A 13,273-nucleotide genomic window follows, 5' to 3' on the forward strand; every position below is an offset into this window, starting at 1 on the left:
ATGATACCGACTGGGGCTCAAGCTGAGGAAGGACTACATCATCTTCAACATTGTCTACATGACCAATGTCTTTAGCTGTGATGGGGTCAACAGCTGGAACTTCTTCATCTTTAGGAGCCTCTATAGAAGCAGGCTCATGGATCACAAGTCTTCACTCTTGATTGGTTGAGGCTGGAAGTGCAACAGAGATGGGTTCAACAATAAGAGGCGCAGAGGCCGCAGCACGCTCTTTCTTTGAAGACTTTGTCTTCAATTTCTTCTTGGATGGGGCATCATTAGAAGCATCCTTGTGCTTGCGTTTCCTGGCTTCGGCTTCAGCTGCCCTTGTCTTCTTCAGCTCTGAAGCTGCTGAGGTTACCTTAGGCTTCGAGCCTGTCATACAGGCGGGGAAGACAATGCGAGGGTTGATGCCAGGACACCCAAGTGCTTTGCGCTTTTCAACTTCATTGTGTGCTTGAACACATTTCTGTGCGAATTACTTCATGCGCTCTCTCGAACCTTTAGCTTCATTACGCTTCTTGTGAAACTCTTCCTTGAGGTCATGCAACATTTTCTTAAAGGTTTGAACATCTGCCACACTGAGCTTGGCCATGTTCTTCTTGAAGTGAGCCTTCTCATAGTCAATCTTGTTCTTGAGCTCGACTATCTTCTGAGCCAAGGCCAACTCATTAGCAATGGCTCCATGAAATGTGACGCTGATGTCCACAGGCAGCTGAAGATCATCAATACTGATGCTTTGGTCATCGAACCACTCATCGATGAAGTTGTTCAAAATGTCAACATCAAAGAGGGGCAGATCGTTGAAGATCTCAGCCTCTTGCTTGGTCTTGATCAGCATCTCAAGGGAATCATCACCAAGATCTTCATCACTGGACATATCAATGGTGTCATCCTCGTTGCGCAGAACGTTAGCAGGAGTCAGTTCATGTCCAGAAATCTTCTTGGGTTTCTTCGACTTCTCTGTCTTCTTGGAGACACGAGACAAATCTTCAGACTGCACACTGGGTTCAGGAGGTGCAGTGGCCAATGGCTTCACAGTCGAAGCTTTTGGTGTGACAGAGGGCTTCGAAGCTTTTGACTTCTTTTTCTGTTGCTTTGGTGGAGCAGGCGCATCTTCTGAGTCTGCGTCATCAACTGATTGCTCCACAGTGGCCCTCTGAGCAGCTATGTGAGAGAGAAGCCCATCGAAGTTGTTGAAGGGGCCAATGACATTTGGATTGGCATTGCGTGTGCCCAGGTAAACTCCACACCATAGCGCATCGTCCTGCTACCTGGCACCACATCCGCCATGACCGCGAGCGCGAACGCTCTGCGGGAGAGCTTGTCTTCGGGGATGATGCTCGAGGTCGCCGCCCTAGCTCAACTCTCCGCTCGCAACGCAATAGCAGCGTAGCCAGACGCGGACACGACCGCACAAGTGGTGGCCACGCTGGTGGCCGACGACAGGAGCATCGTCAGCCACGCATCCTACTTGTCGCGTCGAACGTTCGGTAGCGCATGTGGCAGGTGAAGCGACGGACTGTCCACGTCCATCATCATCGACCTCATGTCCACCGGCACCGCCGAGGTCGGGGACTCCTCCGAGGATGAGTAGGGCATGGGAGGCGGCAGGGCATGGTGTGCCAACTGGCCGGTCCGTCTCCCGTGTTCTACCCTTCCTCACCGGACACCGCATCTTCACTTCACGGGTCTTGAACCCCGCCCCCATACATGGAGATCGCAGATGGAGGACGTTGGTCGCCGCCGTAAAATAGGTTTAGTGTCGGGTTTCTTTTATTTTTCTGTCCTATAAAAGTTTGAAATGTAATGAAAATCTGCCGTGTTTGCATTAATCTCGTCCGGTGTATATGAACTTGCACAATAATAGTAAGATATATTGTAGGAGTATGAAAATATATGGAATGATGATTTGTTTTTTCTGTGTATAAACTTAGAAGGTTTGACCCGAGACAAAGCTAACATGCGAAGTAAATAAACACATAGGGTCTACATACACAATCTATCTTAGGCACTCCAATAGTACATCCACTACACATTCACGCATTTCACATCTTTCTACATCTACGGGAACCTATGAAGGGTTAACGTAAATTGCAGCTCTCTCTCCCTCCTGGTTTTCATGGTGGTGGGACCCCCCCTCCCCCCAATCTCCAACCGGCAGCTCACATGTTTCACATTACGTTAATTACGTAATTGGGATTATGTAGGTGTAGCATTACTCGTCCTAAAAAACCTACTAAGCCAACCTCCCAGCATATCGCGCGGGAAAAGACACGGCTGCGCTGTTTTAGTCAGGATTACGGAATTACTAGTAGTATCGATGGATCGCGCGAAGCACCAATTTTGTTTTTTGAGGGGGCGAAGCACAAAGTTTAAAAGGAAAAAATGCGGTACATTCACAGCACGCCTGTCGCGGTCGCATTGCACCCCACACACGGTCAGTGCTGCACACGGCTCATGCAAACGAAACGCGGTTCGGCTTGCCTCTTCACTGGTATGTGCGACTTCATTTGGAGAAACCGACCATGCGCCATACTGCCCCGCCCACGGCGAGAAAATACCCCCAAAAAATTTCCTTCAACCGCCCTTCGGCTAGCTGGCCAATAATATTCCCCAAACCCCCCTCCCCGCGGCCCCCTCCACTCCATTCGCTCCGCCAAAGCCGCCCTCCCCGTTGCGCTGATATGTTGGTGCCGCGGTTCGTCGAGGGGACACACAACGATACTCTCGCTCCACAGTACGCTCTCGTAGACTGCCGTCCTCTAGCCGCGCCGCCACCACTGGCGACATTCTTGTGGAGACGAACAGCGGTCAGCTTCTCCCACGGTACGCGAATTCTAGACTGAGGCCCCGTGCATGTCGGAGTACCGCTGAATGTTAGCTGATAGACGCTGTTAATCCCACTGTTTGCCGAAGTAGTTTACACTCAATATGCTCTGCCTAAGAAGCTTCCTTGCCCTGTTCTGCACTCAATCTGCTTAGCTGAGATGGCATGCCACGCCCGATTAGTTGCTAAAATATCCTGCCATATATTTATTGTGACGTAGATTGCCATGGTCTAGTAGCCAATCTGTTAGGTGAAATAGCTCTTCGACCTTTGTTGCTGAGATGGACTTCGATGGCTATGTGCTCGGCCTCATTTACTGCTGAAACAACCTGCCATAATTTAGCACTCAAATCTGTTTGATGAATTAGCTTTACATATATTTTGTTACTTAGATCTGCTTGTCCAAATATCTTGTCATAGCTTTACACATCAACCTAGGTATTTTTTATGGACTTCATAAGAAAGCATATATCTTTTTCCTGTAATATCTAGTAGAAGAACTAATTTGTATGTCTAACAGATGGACAAGACTTGGTTAACTTCTTCTCAGAGATTCTCCGCTACATATGTCGAGGGGGTTGAAAACTTCATGAACTTTATCAGAGCTGAGCACGGTGGTCCGAAATCAGATGTGCTCTGCCTGTGTAGCAGTTTTATGAATTCAGTTGCAAGACCCCAGTCAACTATGCAAAATCATCTACACTTGTATGGGATGTCGGTCACATATACTAGGTGGGTTCATCATGGAACTGTGAATGTCAATGTTACTGACTATGTGGAAGCAGCAGATCACCATCTTGATCTGCCTGATGCTCAGGTGGAAGAGGAGGAGGAGGTGGTGGTGCTGGAGCCAGTGAGTTTGGCCAACATTGAAACAATGCTACGAAATGCTCGTGCATTTCCTGAACTTTCACCTGCAGAAGAAAAATGATGGGCCTGCATGTTGGAACAATGCAACATGGTTGTCACCCCAGGAAATAAGCTATCAGTATTCTAAGCTATAGTCACCTTTCTTCAGGTGAAGACATTTGAGCGGATGACCAACAAATCATTCGATGTGATGTTGGTTGCTTTCCGCAAATCTTTCCCAAATGCGTCTGAGTTGCCACACACCTACAGTAAAATGAAGAATTTCCTTCGTGCAGTTGGAATTGAATATGATATGGTCCATGTTTGTAAGAATAATTGTGTTCTGTTCCAGAAGGATTATGCCAAATTAAGTGAATGCCCAAAATGCAAATCATCAAGATGGAAAGATGGCGATGTTGTGAAGAGGATTCCTCATAATGTTCTGAGACATTTTCCAATTATACCAAGATTGAAGAGGTTGTTTCATGATGCTGAAACAAGAGAGGATGTACTGTGGCATTCTAGGAACCAGGAGTACAGAGATCAGAATGTAATGAGCCATCCATCTCATGGTAGTGACTGGAAAAGCTTCAATCAGAAACACAAAAAGTTTGTTGCTGACCTGAGAAACATTAGACTTGGCTTAGCTTCAGATGGATTTAACCCATTTGGCCACCAGAGCGCCACATAGCATGTGGCCAGTGCTTGTTATCCCTTACAACATGCCTCCAAATGTCTGCAACAAAGAATCAAACTACATGACGGTGATACGTCTCCAACATATCTATAACTTTTGATTGTTCCATGCTATTATATTATCCATCTAGGATGTTTTATATGCATTTATATGCTATTTTACATGATTTTTGAGACTAACCTATTAACCTAGAGCCCAGTGCCAATTTCTGTTTTTTCCTTGTTTTTGAGTTTTACAGAAAAGGAATACCAAACTGAGTCCAATTGACGTGCCAACTTTTGATGATTTTTTATGGACCAAAAGAAGTCCCCGGAGTAAAAGAGTTGGGCCAGAAGAGTCCTAAGCTATCCATGAGGGTGGGGGCGCGCCCTACCCCCCTGGGCGCGTACCCCTATCTCGTGGACGACTCGGAGACCCCCCTGACATGAGACCTACGCCCAAAATTCCTATAAATACAGAAATAACCTAGACCGGGAGTTCTGCCGCCGCAAGCCTCTGTAGCCACCAGAAACCAATCGGGACCCTGTTCCGGCACCCTGCCGGAAGGGGGGATCCCTCACCGGTGTCCATCTTCATCATCCCGATGCTCTCCATGACGAGGAGGGAGTAGTTCACCCTCGAGGCTAAGGGTATGTACCAGTAGCTATGTGTTTGATCTCTCTCTCTCTCATGTTCTTGATTCGGCAAGATCTTGATGTATCGCAAGCTTTGCTATTATAGTTGGATCTTATGATGTTTCTCCCCCTCTACTCTCTTGTAATTTATTGAGTTTTCCCTTTCAAGTTATCTTATTGGATTGAGTCTTTAAGGATTTGAGAACACTTGATGTATGTCTTGCATGTGCTTATCTGTGGTGACAATGGGATATTCACGGGATCTACTTGATGTATGTTTTGGTGATCAACTTGCGGGTTCAGTGACCTTGTGAACTTATGCATAGGGGTTGGCACACGTTTTCATGTTGACTCTCCGGTAGAAATTTTGGGGCACTCTTTGAAGTTCTTAATGTTGGTTGAATAGATGAATCAGAGATTGTGTGATGCATATCGTATAATCATACCCACGGATACTTGAGGTGACATTGGAGTATCTAGCTGACATTAGGGTTTTGGTTGATTTGTGTCTTAAGGTGTTATTCTAGTACGAACACTAGTATAGATCGAACGGAAATAATAGCTTCGTGTTACTTTACTACGGACTCTTGAATAGATCAATCAGAAATGATAACTTTGAGGTGGTTTCGTACCCTACAATAATCTCTTCATTTGTTCTCCGCTATTAGTGACTTTGGAGTGACTCTTTGTTGCATGTTGAGGGATAGTTATATGATCCAATTATGTTATTATTGTTGAGAGAACTTGCACTAGTGAAAGTATGAACCCTAGGCCTTGTTTCCTAGCATTGCAATACCGTTTACGCTCACTTTTATCGCTTGTTACCTTGCTGTTTTTATAATTTCAGATTACAAAAACCTATATCTACCATCCATATTGCACCTGTATCACCATCTCTTCACCGAACTAGTGCACCTATACAATTTACCATTGTATTGGGTGTGTTGGGGACACAAGAGACTCTTTGTTATTTGTTTGCAGGGTTGTTTGAGAGAGACCATCTTCATCCGACGCCTCCCACGGATTGATAAACCTTAGGTCATCCACTTGAGGGAAATTTGCTACTGTCCTACAAACCTTTGCACTTGGAGGCCCAACAACGTCTACAAGAAGAAGGTTGTGTAGTAGACATCAAGCAATTTCTGGCGCCGTTGCCGGGGAGGCTAGGTAAGCGATACTAACACCCCGTCAACTAAGCAATTTTTGGCGCCATTGCCGGGGAGGTGAGTGCTTGAAGGTATATCTTTAGATCTTGCAATCGAATCTTTTTGTTTCTTGTTTTATCACTAGTTTAATTTATAAAAGAAAACTACAAAAAAATGGAATTTAGGATGCCTCATATGCTTCATCTTTTTAATGTCTTTCGTCAAAATAAGGATTCCGATAATTGTGCTCAAGTGCTAGAAGAAGAATGCATTAGAATGTTTGGCCCTAAATATTTGAATGATGAGCATGATTGCAATGTTGTTAGTATGAATTCCTTGAATACCCATGAAGTTAATTATATGCAAAGCCACAAGCTTGGGGAAGCTATGTTTGATGAAGATGATATTTTTTGTCCCCCAAGTTTTGATGAGAAAATTTATTATGACGAAAGCATGCCTCCTATTTATGATGATTATATTGATGAAAGTGGATTTGGAGAGGTCATGACTTTATTTAGTGATGAATCCACTATTTCGGAAGAGGTTCCAATTGATTATGAGAACAAAGTTGCTATCTATGATGATTATTGTGATGACATGTATGCTATAAAGAATAATGATAACCATGAAACTTGTCATCATGATTTTAATTTTCAATTGGATTATGCCTCACATGATAGTCATTTTGTTGAGTTTGCTCCCACTACTATTCATGAGAAGAAATTTGCTTATGTGGAGACTAGTAAAAATTCTATGCTTGTAGATCATGAAAAGAATGCTTTATGTGATGGTTATATTGTTGAATTCATTCATGATGCTACTGAAAATTATTATGAGGGAGGAGCATATGCTTGTAGGAATTGCAATAATATCATGTTTCCTCTCTATGTGCTTAAAGTTTTGAAGTTATGCTTGTTTTGCCTTCCTATGCTAGTTGATTATTGTTCCCAAAAGTTGTTTGCTCACAAAATCCCTATGCATAGGAAGTGGGTTAGACTTAAATGTGCTAGTCATATTCTTCATGATGCTCTCTTAATGTTTCAATTCTTATCTTTTATGTGAGCATCATTGAAATCATCATGCCTAGCTAGGTGCGTTAAACGTTAGCGCTTGTTGGGAGGCAACCCAATTTTATTTTTGTTCTTTGCCTTTTGCTCCTGTTTAGTAATAAATAATTCATCTGGGCTCTGTTTAGATGTGGTTTTATTGTTTTAATTAGTGTTTGTGCCAAGTAGAACCTTTGGGAAGACTTGGGTGAAGTCTTTGCGATCTTGCTGTAAAAAACAGAAACTTTTGCGCTCACGAGATTAGCTGCCATTTTTTACTGGAGAGTGATTTTAGGTTGATTCTTTTTGCAGATGATTAATAGACAACTTCCTCAGGTCCACCAGTTTATTTCAGAATTTTTTGAGTTACAGAAGTATTTGAATGATACAGATTACTACAGACTGTTCTGTTTTTGACAGATTCTGTTTTCTATGTGTTGTTTGCTTATTTTGATGAATCTATGAGTAGTATCGGAGGGTATGAACCATAGAGAGGTTGGAATACAGTAGATAGTACACATATATGAATTTAATAATGAGTTCACAACAGTACCTAAGTGGTGATTTATTTTCTTATACTAACGGAGCTTACGAGTTTTCTGTTAAGTTTTGTGTTGTGAAGTTTTCATGTTTTGGGTAAAGATTCGATGGACTATGGAATAAGGAGTGGAAAGAGCCTAAGCTTTGAGATGCCCAAGGCACCCCAAGGTAATATTCAAGGACAACCAAGAGCCTAAGCTTGGGGATGCCCCGGATGGCATCCCCTCTTTCGTCTTCGTTCATCGGTAACTTTACTTGGAGCTATATTTTTATTCACCACATGATATGTGTTTTGCTTGGAGCGTTATTTTATTTTATTTTGTTTTGTTTGCTGTTTGAATAAAATACCAAGATCTGAAATTCCTAAATGTTAGAGAGTCTTCACATTGTTACATAATTATTCAACTACTCATTGATCTTCACTTATATCTTTCAGAGTAGTTTGTCGTTTGCTCTAGTGCTTCACTTATATTACTTTGAGAGTCTTTTAGAACAGCATGGTAATTTGCTTTGGTTATAAAATTAGTCCTAATATGATGGGCATTCAAGATGGTTATAATAAAAACTTTCATATAAAGTGCATTAAATACTATGAAAAGTTTGATACTTGATAATTGTTTTGAGATATAAAGATGGTGATATTAGAGTCGTGCTAGTTGAGTAATTGTGAAATTGAGAAATACTTGTGTTGAGATTTGCAAGTCCCGTAGCATGCACATACGGTAACCGTTGTGTGACAAATTTGAAGCATGAGGTGTTCTTTGATTGCCTTCCTTATGAGTAGCGGTCGGGGACGAGCGATGGTCTTTTCCTACCAATCTATCCCCCTAGGAGCATGCGCGTAGTGCTTGGTTTTGATGACTTGTAGATTTTTGCAATAAGTATGTGAGTTCTTTATGACTAATGTTGAGTCCATGGATTATACGCACTCTCACCCTTGCATCATTGCTAGCCGCTTCGGTACCGTGCAGTGCCCTTTCTCACCTCGAGAGTTGGTGCAAACTTCGCCGGTCCATCCAAACCCCGTGAAATAATACGCTCTATCACACATAAGCCTCCTTATATCTTCCTCAAAACAGCCACCATACCTACCTATTATGGCATTTCCATAGCCATTCCGAGATATATTGCCATGCAACTTTCCACCGTTCCATTTATTATGACACGCTTCATCATTGTCATATTGCCTTGCATGATCGTGTAGTTGACATCGTATTTGTGGCAAAGCCACTGTTCATAATTTTTTATACATGTCACTCTTGAATCATTGCACATCCCGGTACACCGCCGGAGGTACTCATATAGTCATATTTTGTTCTAGTATCGAGTTGTAATCCTTGAGTTGTAAATAAATAGAAATGTGATGATCATCATTATTAGAGCATTGTCCCGTGTGAGGAAAAAACAGAAATGCCAAAAAAGAGAAGGCCCAAAAAAAAGAGAAAGGCCAAATAAAAAAGAGAAGGCCCAAAAAAATGAGAGAAAAAGAGAGAAGGGTCAATGTTACTATCCTTTTTCCACACTTGTGCTTCAAAGTAGAACGAGGATCTTCATGATAGAGAGTCTCTTATTTTGTCACTTTCATATACTAGTGGGGATTTTTCATTATAGAACTTAGCTTGTATATTCCAACGATGGGCTTCCTCAAAATGCCCTAGGTCTTCGTGAGCAAGCAAGTTGGATGCACACCCACTTAGTTGCTTTTGTTGAGCTTTCATACATTTATAGCTCTAGTGCATCCGTTGCATGGCAATCCCTACTCCTCGCATTGACATCAATTGATGGGCATCTCCATAGCCCGTTGATTAGCCGCGTTGATGTGAGACTTTATCTTTTCTGTCTTCTCCACACAACCTCCATCATCATATTATGTTCCACCTATAGTGCTATGTCCATGGCTCGCACTCATATATTGCGTGAAAGTTGAAAACGTTTGAGAATACTAAAGCATGAAACAATTGCTTGACTTGTTATCGGGGTTGTGCATGATGGGAGCATTTTGTGTGACGAAAATGAAGCCTGGCCAAACTATATGATTTTGTAGGGATGAGCTTTCTTTGGCTATGTTATTTTGAGAGGACATAATTGATTGGTCAGTATGCTTGGTTATGTCAATATTAAACTTTTGTCTTGAATCTTTCGGATCGGAACATTCATGCCACAATAAAGGAAATTACATTGAAAATTATGTTAGGTAGCATTCCACATCAAAAATTCTGTTTTATCATTTACCTACTCGAGGACGAGCAGGAATTAAGCTTGGGGATGCTTGATACGTCTCCAACGTATCTATAATTTTTGATTGTTCCATGCTATTATACTATCCATCTAGGATGTTTTATATGCATTTATATGCTATTTTATATGATTTTTGGGACTAACCTATTAACCTAGAGCCCAGTGCCGGTGTCAGTTTTTTTCCTTGTTTTTTAGTTTTACAGAAAAGGAATACCAAACGGAGTCCAATTGACGGGCCAATTTTTGATGATTTTTTATGGACCAAAAGAAGCCCCCGAAGTAAAAGAGTTGGGCCGGAAGAGTCCCGAGCCATCCACGAGGGTGGGGGGCGCGCCCTACCCCCCTGGGCGCGTCCCCCTATCTTGTGGACGACTCGGAGACCCCCCCTGATGTGAGACCTATGCCAAAAATTCCAATAAATATAGAAACCTCCAGAAAATAACCTAGATCAGGAGTTCCGCCACCGCAAGCCTCTGTAGCCACCAAAAACCAATCAAGACCCTGTTCCGGCACCCTGCCAGAGGGGGGACCCCTCACCGGTGACCATCTTCATCATCCCGACGGTCTCCATGACGAGGAGGGAGTAGTTCACCCTCGAGGCTAAGGGTATGTACCAGTAGCTATGTGTTTGATCTCTCTCTCTCTCGTGTTCTTGATTCGGCACGATCTTGATGTATCGCGAGCTTTGCTATTATAGTTGGATCTTATGATGTTTCTCCCCCTCTACTCTCTTTTAATGAATTGAGTTTCCGTTTGAAGTTATCTTATAATATTGGTCTTTAAGGATTTGAGAACACTTGATGTATGTCTTGCATGTGCTTATCTGTGGTCACAATGGGATATTCACGTGATCTACTTGATGTATGTTTTGGTGATCAACTTGCGGGTTCAGTGACCTTGTGTAACACCCGGATAATTAAGCTACAGTAATCCCACGATAACGGTGCCACGTCACCCCGGTTACTGTTGTTAATATCGCGTTCGATCAAAACTTTTCAAAATTTAAATTCAAACTAATGTCAACAATAAAAGTTTTTTAAAATTTAAAACAAAAATGTTCGGGGTGTGCAAATAAATGCCTAGGAATTTATGGTGTGGGATCCATACTTTTATAAAAGACCTAAATACTAAAAATGAATTAAAACAGAAAAGGAAATAAATAAAGAAAAGAAAATACGAAAACAGAAAACAAACTAACAAAAAAAAAGAACCCCCCGCACTGGGCCAGCTGGCCCAGCTGTTCGCCAGGCCGGCCCAATCGGCCCAGCCGGCCACTTTCCCCCACTCCTCCTTATCCCCTCACCCACCGAAACCCTAACCTACCCCACTCCCCAGTCGCCCCCTCCCACTCCCACACGTCTCTCCTCCAACCCCCCATCGATCCCGATCTGGATCGGGAAAAGGGAGGGCTCGAACGCCGCCCCTGCAGGGACCACACCGCCGCCGCCTAGGACCTCCTCGCCGGCCTGCCTCCTCCACGCCGATGTCGTCCCCATCCACCTCCTCGACCCCCGCTGCCCGTAGCCCTACACTCCCGCGGTGAGGCACGGCCTCCACTCCCTCCTCTCTATGTTCCTCGCGCGCCGTTAGCCGTGGCCACGCGACGCCGTGACCCCGACCACTGCTTCGCCCGCACGACCCCGCCACCACCACCCCCGCCGCGCCTCAACCACTGCTCCCCTCGCGCCGCCACTCCGCTGGCCGCCACGGCCACCACCACTTCCCCCTGGCCGGAACCTCGCCGCGCCCCCTCGCCAGTCCCGTTCGGGCGGACGCCCGACGCCCGGTGCCCGTTGCGCCCGTTCCGCTCGACCCACCTTCGCCTATGGGCCAATAACCACTGGGCCAGTGCCCCCTGGCCCTATGACATGTGGGGCCCCACCCCCCAGAACGTTTTTGTAAAAAAAATGAATTAATAAAATTAATAATTAATTAGTAAATTAATTAAGTTAATTAATCCTGTTTAATTAATCTAACTAACTAGTTAGGTTAATTAAATAGTAATTAGATTAGCTAAATCCTATTAAACCTAAACAGAGTATGACAGGTGGGTCCCACTGGACCCACTGGTCAGGTTGACCAGTCAACCCCTGTTGACCATTGACGTCAGCATGACATCATCCTGATGTCATAATTACAATTTCAAATAAAATTAAATAATTAATTAAAATTCAGAAAATGATTAAATCTTTAGAAAATCATATAAAATAAACCGTAGCTCAGATGAAAATACTTTCTACATGAAAGTTGCTCAGAACGACAAGACGAATCCGGATACGTAGCCCGTTCGTCTTCCACACATCCCTAACCTATCGAACTCGCAACTTTCCCCCTCCGGTTCATCTGTCCGAAAACGCGAAACACCGGGAATACTTTGCCGGATGTTTCCCCCCTTCGCCGGCATCACCTACTACCGCGTTGGGCACACCTAGCATCACGCGTTGTCCTGTCATGCATCGTCATGCATTTGTTTGCATTGTATTTATTGTTTCTTCCCCCCTCTTCTCTCGCTACACACCGAGACCGACGCCGCTGCTACCCAGTACGACTACGGTGTTGACGACCCCTCCTTCTCGGCTGAGCTTCCAGGCAAGCCCCCCCCTTGATCACCAGATATCGCCTATTCTTCTCTATACTACTTGCATTAGAGTAGTGTAGCATATTGCAGTTTTCGGTTAATCCTATTCTGTTGCATAGCCTGTCATTGTTGCTACAGTTGTTAACCTTACCTTCTATCCTACTGCTTAGTATAGGATGCTAGTGTTCCATCAGTGGCCCTACACTCTTGTTCGTCTGCCATGCTATACTACTGGTCCGTGATCACTGCGGGAGGTGATCACGGGTATATACTTTATACTTTATACATGACACATGTGGTGACTAAAGTCGGGTCGGCTCGTTGAGTACCCGCAAGTGATACTGATGAGGGGGCTGAAAGGACAGGTGGCTCCATCCCGGTAGAGGTGGGCCTGGGTTCCTGAAGGCCCCCGACTGTTACTTTGTGGCGGAGCGACAGGGCAGGTTGAGACCACCTAGGAGAGAGGTGGGCCTGGCCCTGGTCGGCGTTCGCGGATACTTAACACGCTTAACGAGATCTTAGTATTTGATCTGAGTCTGGCCATTTGGTCTATACGCACTAACCAGCTACGCGGGAACAGTTATGGGCACTCGACGTCGTGGTATCAGCCGAAGCTCTTTTTGACGTCAGCGACTGAGTGGCGCGCGCCGCATTGGACCGTAAGCTCGCGCTTGTATTAAGGGGGCTAGGTCTGCTTCCGGCTGCGTACGCAACGTGCAGGTGTGCAATGGGCGATGGG

The sequence above is a fragment of the Triticum aestivum genome, chromosome 3D (assembly GCF_018294505.1).
Source record: "Triticum aestivum cultivar Chinese Spring chromosome 3D, IWGSC CS RefSeq v2.1, whole genome shotgun sequence".
NCBI lineage: Eukaryota > Viridiplantae > Streptophyta > Magnoliopsida > Poales > Poaceae > Triticum > Triticum aestivum.